Source organism: Manis pentadactyla, chromosome 3 (assembly GCF_030020395.1).
Source record: "Manis pentadactyla isolate mManPen7 chromosome 3, mManPen7.hap1, whole genome shotgun sequence".
NCBI lineage: Eukaryota > Metazoa > Chordata > Mammalia > Pholidota > Manidae > Manis > Manis pentadactyla.
The window spans coordinates 191,894,918-191,902,976 of NC_080021.1; positions in this window are offsets into that span (position 1 = coordinate 191,894,918).

Here is an 8,059-nt window from a genome sequence, read left to right on the forward strand (position 1 = left end):
TAATATTCTAGAGAAACAGCTTTCATAAAAAGGGGCTATATCTACACAATGCAAGGAAGATCCACGGTTGGGTCAACACGGCATTTTAAAATATCTTTTGCGTGGTGCAGATATTTCCTAATTGTGTTACAGTCTGCTTTGGTGGTTGGGATGGTTTCAGGACCCTGAAATCAGCCTTGTCATCTTGGTCACAGAGACAGGGCAAGCATTCTTTCAGCATAGTTTGTAAAATTTTCATTGAGGGTCTTATGTATAAGGTGTTTTGTTTGTTAGCTACAGAGATGTTTTGTAGAGGATACACTTGTATAGAGATTACAAAATGAGTAAAACTGACCTGTTCTCAGGAAATTTATAATCTGAGAAGTAGAAAGAGAGAGCTGTGGTCAAGATCAAATAAAATCAAACCAAATGATAGAATGCATATGAAAGTACCAAGAGAGTGCTGTGATGGTGACAGTTGTTATTGCAGTGTTGGTGGAAGACTGTGAAGTAACACAGAAGGGAAGTCTAGATACTCTGCATGTTATGACCACATCATGCTCCGTACCTGTTGATCCAGCCCATTAGATGGTAAGACCTACGCAGGGAGCGGAGGATGGTGCCTCACCACCATCTGCCCAGCACCCAGCACCACGCCTAGAGCATTGTGGTGGCACCCAACTCATTCTTGTTGAATAAGTGAATCAATAAATATATGAAGGTATTTGTAGCAATCTCAGAAAAGTGCGGGGTAACTATGTTATAATTCTTATCCTGAGAACTTAAAGTAATTAAGAGGTAGAATATGACCACTACTTTCTTCTAAGCTCTACTAGATTCTGAAAGTTCTTCTATTATTGGTCGTTTGGAATTGCGCTGGGATCCAGGCTGCAGCTGCCCTGAAATGGTACACATGAACCACACACCCTTTTTAAAATATCAGCGTAAAATATACAGGTGTACCATCTTAGCCATTTTAAGTGTCCAGTTCAGCGATGTTAATTACATCCACACTGCTGTGAAACCGAACTCCAGAACCCTTTTCATCTTGCAAAACTGAAACTCTGTACCCATTGAACAGTAACTCCCCATTTCCCTGTTCCTCCAGACCCATGGAACTGTCTCTATAAAGCTGACTACTCCAGGTACCTCATATAAATGGAACCATACAGTATTAGTCTGTTATGTGACTGGCTTATTTCACTTAGCATAATGTCCTCAAGGGTGATCCATGTCGTAATTTTCTTCTTTTTAAAGACTGAATAATATTCCTGAATAATATATACACACACACACACACACAAAATGGAATATTACACATATCTACACATACATATATATCACAAATATGTATATATATCACATTTTTTATCTATTCATTGGTTTATGGACACATGGGTGGCTTCCACCTTGTGGCTTTGTGAATAATGATGTTATAAACATGAGATAAATAGATCTCTTCAAGACCATGCTTTCAATTCTTTTATGGCTTCTTTTTTAATTTGACTGATTTATTGAGGTAGAATTCACAAAGTGTACAATTCACCCATTTCAAGTGCACAAGCTAATGGGTTAGTATATTCACAGAGTTAGTACTGAATGTCAGTTTATAAGAGAGATGTAGTAAATTTTTAAAAAGCCAAGAATCTGAGGATTAAAAAAGCCCAGAATGAAGCCCAGGGGCAAGAGCTACTTGTGTGCAACAAACATGGGAATGGAAGAGTCAGGGTTTGCCTTCCTTTTCCTCGTGGTAATATTTAAGATCCTCTCCATCCCTAAGAAATCTGAACTCTGTGTATTCTAGGAAGACTAGAGTGCCTGTGTATATTCAAGTGTTCAGGGGAAGTGCATTTAAAATTATCCAAATTCCAGGGCTTAAAACCACCCCTTGGGAGCAGGGACATTAGAGACTTGAAATGGGATAAAGATCGAGGGCTTTCTTGTCTGAGGAAGTGTGTGTGTGTGTGTTTGGGATGCTGTAGATGCAGAGTAGTTAGAATGAATGGGCAGCAGGATTTCAGAGTTACCGAGTGACTGGTATTTATCTGACAGGAAAGAGTTACACTGCAGCCAGCAGTGAACTCCAATCCCATTTTCCCAGTTTCCCTCATTAATAGGTTGTTTACTGCCTTGTTGGTGATTTCTCTTTGCTTTTTTGCTCAATCATCTCAAAGTCCAATTTTTCCCTCACTATCTAATCAGAATTGTCAGTTACTTATGTCATTTATGACCCCCGGCATATTTTTCTCCCACTGTCCCTTATCTCTTTGTTCAAGCTGCATGGCCTTTAGGTGGGAAGGCTCTTGTGGAAAGGGCCAGAGGTGAGGAGCCTGGCGGTCTGGGGTTGTCTGAGGAAACCACCCTCTCCCAGGTGCTCTTCCCTGACATGAGAAGTGGGCCTAGTAATACCGATTCTCTCTAACTTTGCCATGTTGTTGCTCTGAGTGAGCAATATCACCCAAGTGAGTGCTTTGAAAATGATAAAGCCCGATGCAATCACAGAGGCAATAAACCTTGGCCCTTCATGGAAGCAGCTAGCCACTCATGAACACATTCCTGAGTTCCAGGCACTGGGCTCTGACTTTATAATACAGCACTGAACAAGTTGGACACAGTCTGAAGGAGGATTAGAAAAAAAGGGGTGTATGTGAGTTTTTCATGAAAAAGAAAAAAGAAGCAGAATGGGAGAAAGAGCACGGTGTTTTCCCCCAACTCTTGGACTCTGTTGAAGCTCCTATAGAAACACGTGCTCACACACACACACAAGAATCATAAAACAAGCTTCTGGCCCTAGTTCTCCAACAAATAAAGTTGCTGAGGACCAGCTGGGTTCCAGGCACTGTTACAAAGAATGGAAGACCTAGAGACAGTCATTTCCCTGAAAGGGTCATGCGGCAGGCAAAACACTAACTACCTCTCCGCATTTAAGGTCTACAGCTTCGCCTGAGAGTTAGATTGACATAAGGTAGATTAACAGGAGAAAAGCATACAGATTTTCATATGTATGTGGGAGGCCCCACAGGAAAATGAAGACCCAAAGAAGCAATTAGAGCCAAAAGCTTATACATTTAAGTTAAACCAAGGCAGTAAATTGTGAAAATGTGACAAGACGAAGTGACCTGGGTTAGGACAGCTAACGGTGGAGCAGTGACCAGGATGACAAAGGCTGGTTTAGCAAAGGTTAGTTGGTGCAGACTTCTCTCAGCCCAGCCTCCTGTCTCTACTGATAAGAATTTTTCTTTCTTCCTGATACAAGGAGGACGTTGTTCACATGAGAGTTTCTTCTGTCCTCAGGAATGAAAAGGAAGGCCAGAGTGCTTTTTGATTAAGTGCCTTTAACTCAAAAAATCTTTACGTCAAGGTGGCATTTTTGTGCATACTCTGGTTTCCGTCAGGGCTCCCACGTGCAGGGGAGAAATGGGCAGTGACAAACAATCCATGTGATACGTGGGGGAAGGGAGGTGCGCTCAGCGCAGTAAGGGAGTCTCAGGACCTCTTCCTGAGAAGGGAGGGAGGATTCCCAAGAGGCCCAGGAACACAGAACGCGGACGTGCGGGCCGTGCTCTATCCGCTAGGGGGCGCTCAAGGCCTTTTCATCTGAGGTCTGAAGTTCTGCATCCTTGTTCTTGTAAGGATAAAGACAGCTTAGCAGAATAATATTCCAGTGTATTTGCACACCACATTTTCTTTATTCATTCATCTGTTTGTGAACAAACATTTAGGTTGCTTCCATATCTTGGCTTTTGTGGATAATGCTGCAATGAATATGGGGGTACAGATATTTCTTTGAGATTCTGATTTCATTTCCTTTAGTTATATACCCAGAAATGGGGTTACTAGATCATAAGGTGGTTCTATTTTTAATTTCTTGAGGAACCTATCTACTGTTTTCAGTAGTGGCTGTACTAATTTACTTTTCCACCAACAGTGCACATTCTCGCCAACTCGTATTCTCTCTCATCTTTTTAAATAATAGCCATTTTGCATGGCAAGGAATGACTGTGACTGCAAGTGAATGACTGAAGGGCTTGGGCAAAGGCAGAAGCAAAGATATTATTCAAGGTGGAGAAGAGCAAAGAACTAGTCACTAAGAGGGGAAGAGGAGATGGGATATTCAGCTAGCTCTCCTCCCATTTCTGCCTTGACCTGTAAGAGAGAGGGTAATTCTGCGGCTCCCACACGCTCTGTCTACCCTTCTTACTAGCTTCTTCCTGAGGGAGGAGGAATTAATGACTCAAGTGCACAGGACAGTTACAGAACTACATTCTGCTAGAGAGGGGAGTCTCTAAACTGGTGTTGCCTCTTTTGCTCCTACTGTCCCCTTATTGCAGCGTTTGGGGGAGGGCCTGGCCATTCTCTCTTCTACATATGTGCCTCTGCATAAATTGCATCTACTCTGTTTCAGACCTTTCCATCCCTCCTGAGTGATGAAAGTGCTGGAAGCCTTCCTTAGATTCTAAGCCTACACAGCATAACCAGATTTGACTTAGCAAAGATGTCTGCACTGGGAGACAATGGGGTGATTGCTTATCAGTTAATAAAAAAGGTATTTTATTTTCCTTTTTATTTGGCTATTGTCCTCAAGCACACATCCCTCCAGTAGGAATCCCTGAAGAGACCTAAGTGGTAGGATTTTGGTCCCTAAACTGAAACTGACACTCCCATAATTAATCCTAAACGAGGTCCCAATCCAAAGGGAGCCCCTCCAAAAAGGCAAAAATGGTATCCAAGACAAAAGGACTCAGCTAGGGTCAAGGTGACAGAAGCTCAGAGGATAAACAGAAGGTGGAAACAGGCTCCCTCTGAGCTTCATCTGTTGGTAGAAAGAAAACCATCATTCATGCATCCAACCACTTATCCAGTCAGCCAGCCAGCCACTCATTAGCACATTCCTGAGTTCCAGGCACTGGGCTCTGACTTTATAATACAGCAGTGAACAAGTTGGACACGGCCTGAAGGAGGATTAGAAAAAAGGGGTGTATGTGAGTTTTTCATGAAAAAGAAAAAAAGAAGCAGAATGGGAGAAAGAGCACGGCATTTCCCCCCAACTCTTGGACTCTGTTGAAGCTCCTATAGAAAGAGAAATTAGGACTAAACAACAGAGCTTGCTTATGAGAAAGGTTTTGGGATTCTGGGCATAAGCAGTACTGAGTTGAGGATCAGGTGACAGAGCAGAGCTGGAGTGAAGGCCATTCTTTCTACTTTTTCCTAGAACCCAACACTGACCTGTAAAGTAGATATTACGAGTACGCACCAAAATCTGCTCTCCTCCCCTTTCCTGAATACGGAAGACGTCTTTGCACTTGTGAGCCCTCCTGCAGTTGAGTGGGGCCATGGCTCGGGCCATCTGCGGTCGCAGCAGAGAGGAGCTGGTGAGTGACCACTAAGTCCTTTATCCGGTGGCGGGGCTGGGGGCGGGGAATCTCTCTAGGCCTGCCTGCTTGACTGGGAAGCTTTCCTGCTCGGGGCAGCTACCTCCCTCAGTAGCAAGGTGTTGACTTGCTACATGGAAAACAGCCCTAAGGATCCTTATTAGATTTTATGGCAGTGAGAAATAAACCTTTGTCATGGTAAGCCCCGAAAACGTTGCTATTTATTCTTGCTGTGTCAAAGTCTAGCCTCGCCTGGAGAACTGGTAGTTGGATAAGCATTTAGAAATAGTAACCTTGGCAGAGGCACTGATGTTCCCCAAATGGCTACCATAAGCAGGGGCAAGAGAGAAGCCCTTTAGGATGACTTTGCAGGTGGTGAGGAGCTAGAACAGGGGAGGAAAGATAAGAGAGGTGCTGTGTGATGACTGGGGCAAAATGCTACGTATGCACATACATGTAAGGTACCTTTTTTGGAGATTCCCAGAAATATGTGACTGAGGCTTTTTGTGGGTGGGGAAGAATATGTCAACAAAGGAAACTGTGCAGTATTTAATATGAACATGACTTCATTTGTATCCACAGGCTGGTGAGACCCGGTGTCTCTAGGTATTATTGGCTGAATTGTGGTTTTACTGGGGGAGAGGCCCCAATTTCAATTCTAGTTGGCAGAGCTGATTGTTCTTATCTTCCTCCTTGTCCCTTCCTTGAAGAGTAAACTGCCAAACGTTGCTCATATCATTAGGAGTTTCAGAATCTCCCTAGGATTCGTGTCAGACTCTAAATTTCCAGGAATACTGTTGAACAGAATTTTATTTCAATTTCAGTTTTCTCTTGAAATTGAATACAGACAGGAACATACTTTCTAATGTAGACATATTAATGTTTGCATGCCAAAGGAGGTTTCAGAAATTTACAGCGTGTTTCATTCCGTACATCAAAATTCATGTGATCCCTTTCTGAAATTGTGAATCTGGAAAAAAAAGAAAAAGCTTTTCATGTGTCCCAAATCAGTAACTCAGGGGAATCCAACAGTAGGTAGAAGGCATAACTTTCAGTTGTCAACTGGTCAGTCCCCATGTCCTATCTGAGCTTGAATATCCTGACTTTCTTGAAACTAGCAACAATGGTCTTATTATGCCTGTGATGTTTCATGTTCAGTTGCTCAGCTGTCCTGTCATATCAGAAAGAAAACGCAATCTTATGGGCCTCTAGAAATCTAACAAGCTAAGCCTCTCAAAGCCGTTTAAAACTCCGAAACAATTCATCTGATGCAGCATCTTTTCAAAAGGTTCTTATGATCTAACCATGTGACTGTATGGTTAAATAAATCTAATCTAAATAAAATAAATCTCCATGCTGTTCAATTTCTAAATATCGTATGAAATGGCAGGGGCAGGAAGAGTATTAAAAACCTTGATCACTTTCCTCCAGCAGCAACAGGGTAGTCACTTTTTACATTTTGCCCTTGGGCTATCCACAAACATCTTCCTGGCTTAAAAAAAAGTCCCACGTTGTTTGGGTGGCAGGTGGAGAGCCCTTGAGGTCAATGAAGATAGCCTTCTGCTCTCTCCTCCCCCTCCCCCGTCCCCCTCCCCCTATCCTCCGCCCCAAAACTCCAAGCGACTGAATTGTGATTGGGTTTATCCCATTTCCCTTTGCCTGTGATTGGTCTCTAGGAGTGGGCCTGTGGCCCATATCTGGCCAATGAGACAAAAGGAGAGGTCTGCTGGGAGACATCTGGTATCCTTTTTCCTGGGGAAAAAACACAGAATTTCACGTAGAGGAAGCTTTTCACCCCAGCCCCTTCCTTCCTTATTTGAATACAGCCCAGTGAGGACTTGCTATCTGAAACTGCAGTCGCCATGAGGTAGCAAAAGATGGCAGAACAGAAATAGGGGGTCTTGGCCCTTGATGGTATCTTTGCACTGCTGAGACTGCCTTCTGCTGACTTCTTGTTAAGTGTGAGAAAATAAAACATCATGAATGCTTAAGGCCCTGGCAGACTGGATTCTGTTATTAGCAGCTGAATGCATCCTAACTTTACAAGTATCTCATGAACTGAAATCAACCTGCAAAATTTACAACTCACTTTTGTGAGTATGAGGAGAATGCAAAAAAAACCACCCAACACCAAACATCCCTTCAGGAGGAAGAGACAGATACCCGCATCTTTTTTCTTTTCATTTGAGCTGTCCCATGTTTGGGAAGTAAAATGAGAATTTTCATATATAAACAAAACTTTTCCATTTTCTCACTGGCAACTGGTTCAAAACTATTAGGTCAAGAATCCTTTCTAATTAGTTAAGAATTACATTTGCTAAAAAGGCAGGCCTTTCTCTTACTAGTTTGGGTTTTTCTGCTCGGTTCATTCATACTCGGGAGTCCTTGAAGGTAAGGATTAGAGTAATTGAAGAGCCTGAACAATGGCTGTGAGTTCAGAAATATTCCACCGTTTGTGGGACAACAGCCTGGCCACCTATCCTTAGAGCTGGACTCACGACTTTGGCCAATACTGTTGCGGTGTGGATTGGTAAGAGAAAAAATAATTTTTTTCAAGTAAGGTATGAGGCTCTGCAGGCATGGGGATCCATGTGGAAACACTGGTAACAGGTAGAAATAATGTGGTCCTCAGTTAAAATTCTTCAGAGTTCAAAGAGGGCAGTAGCTCACAACTCGTATATGAATGAACTTAGTCCTCCCGCGAGGAC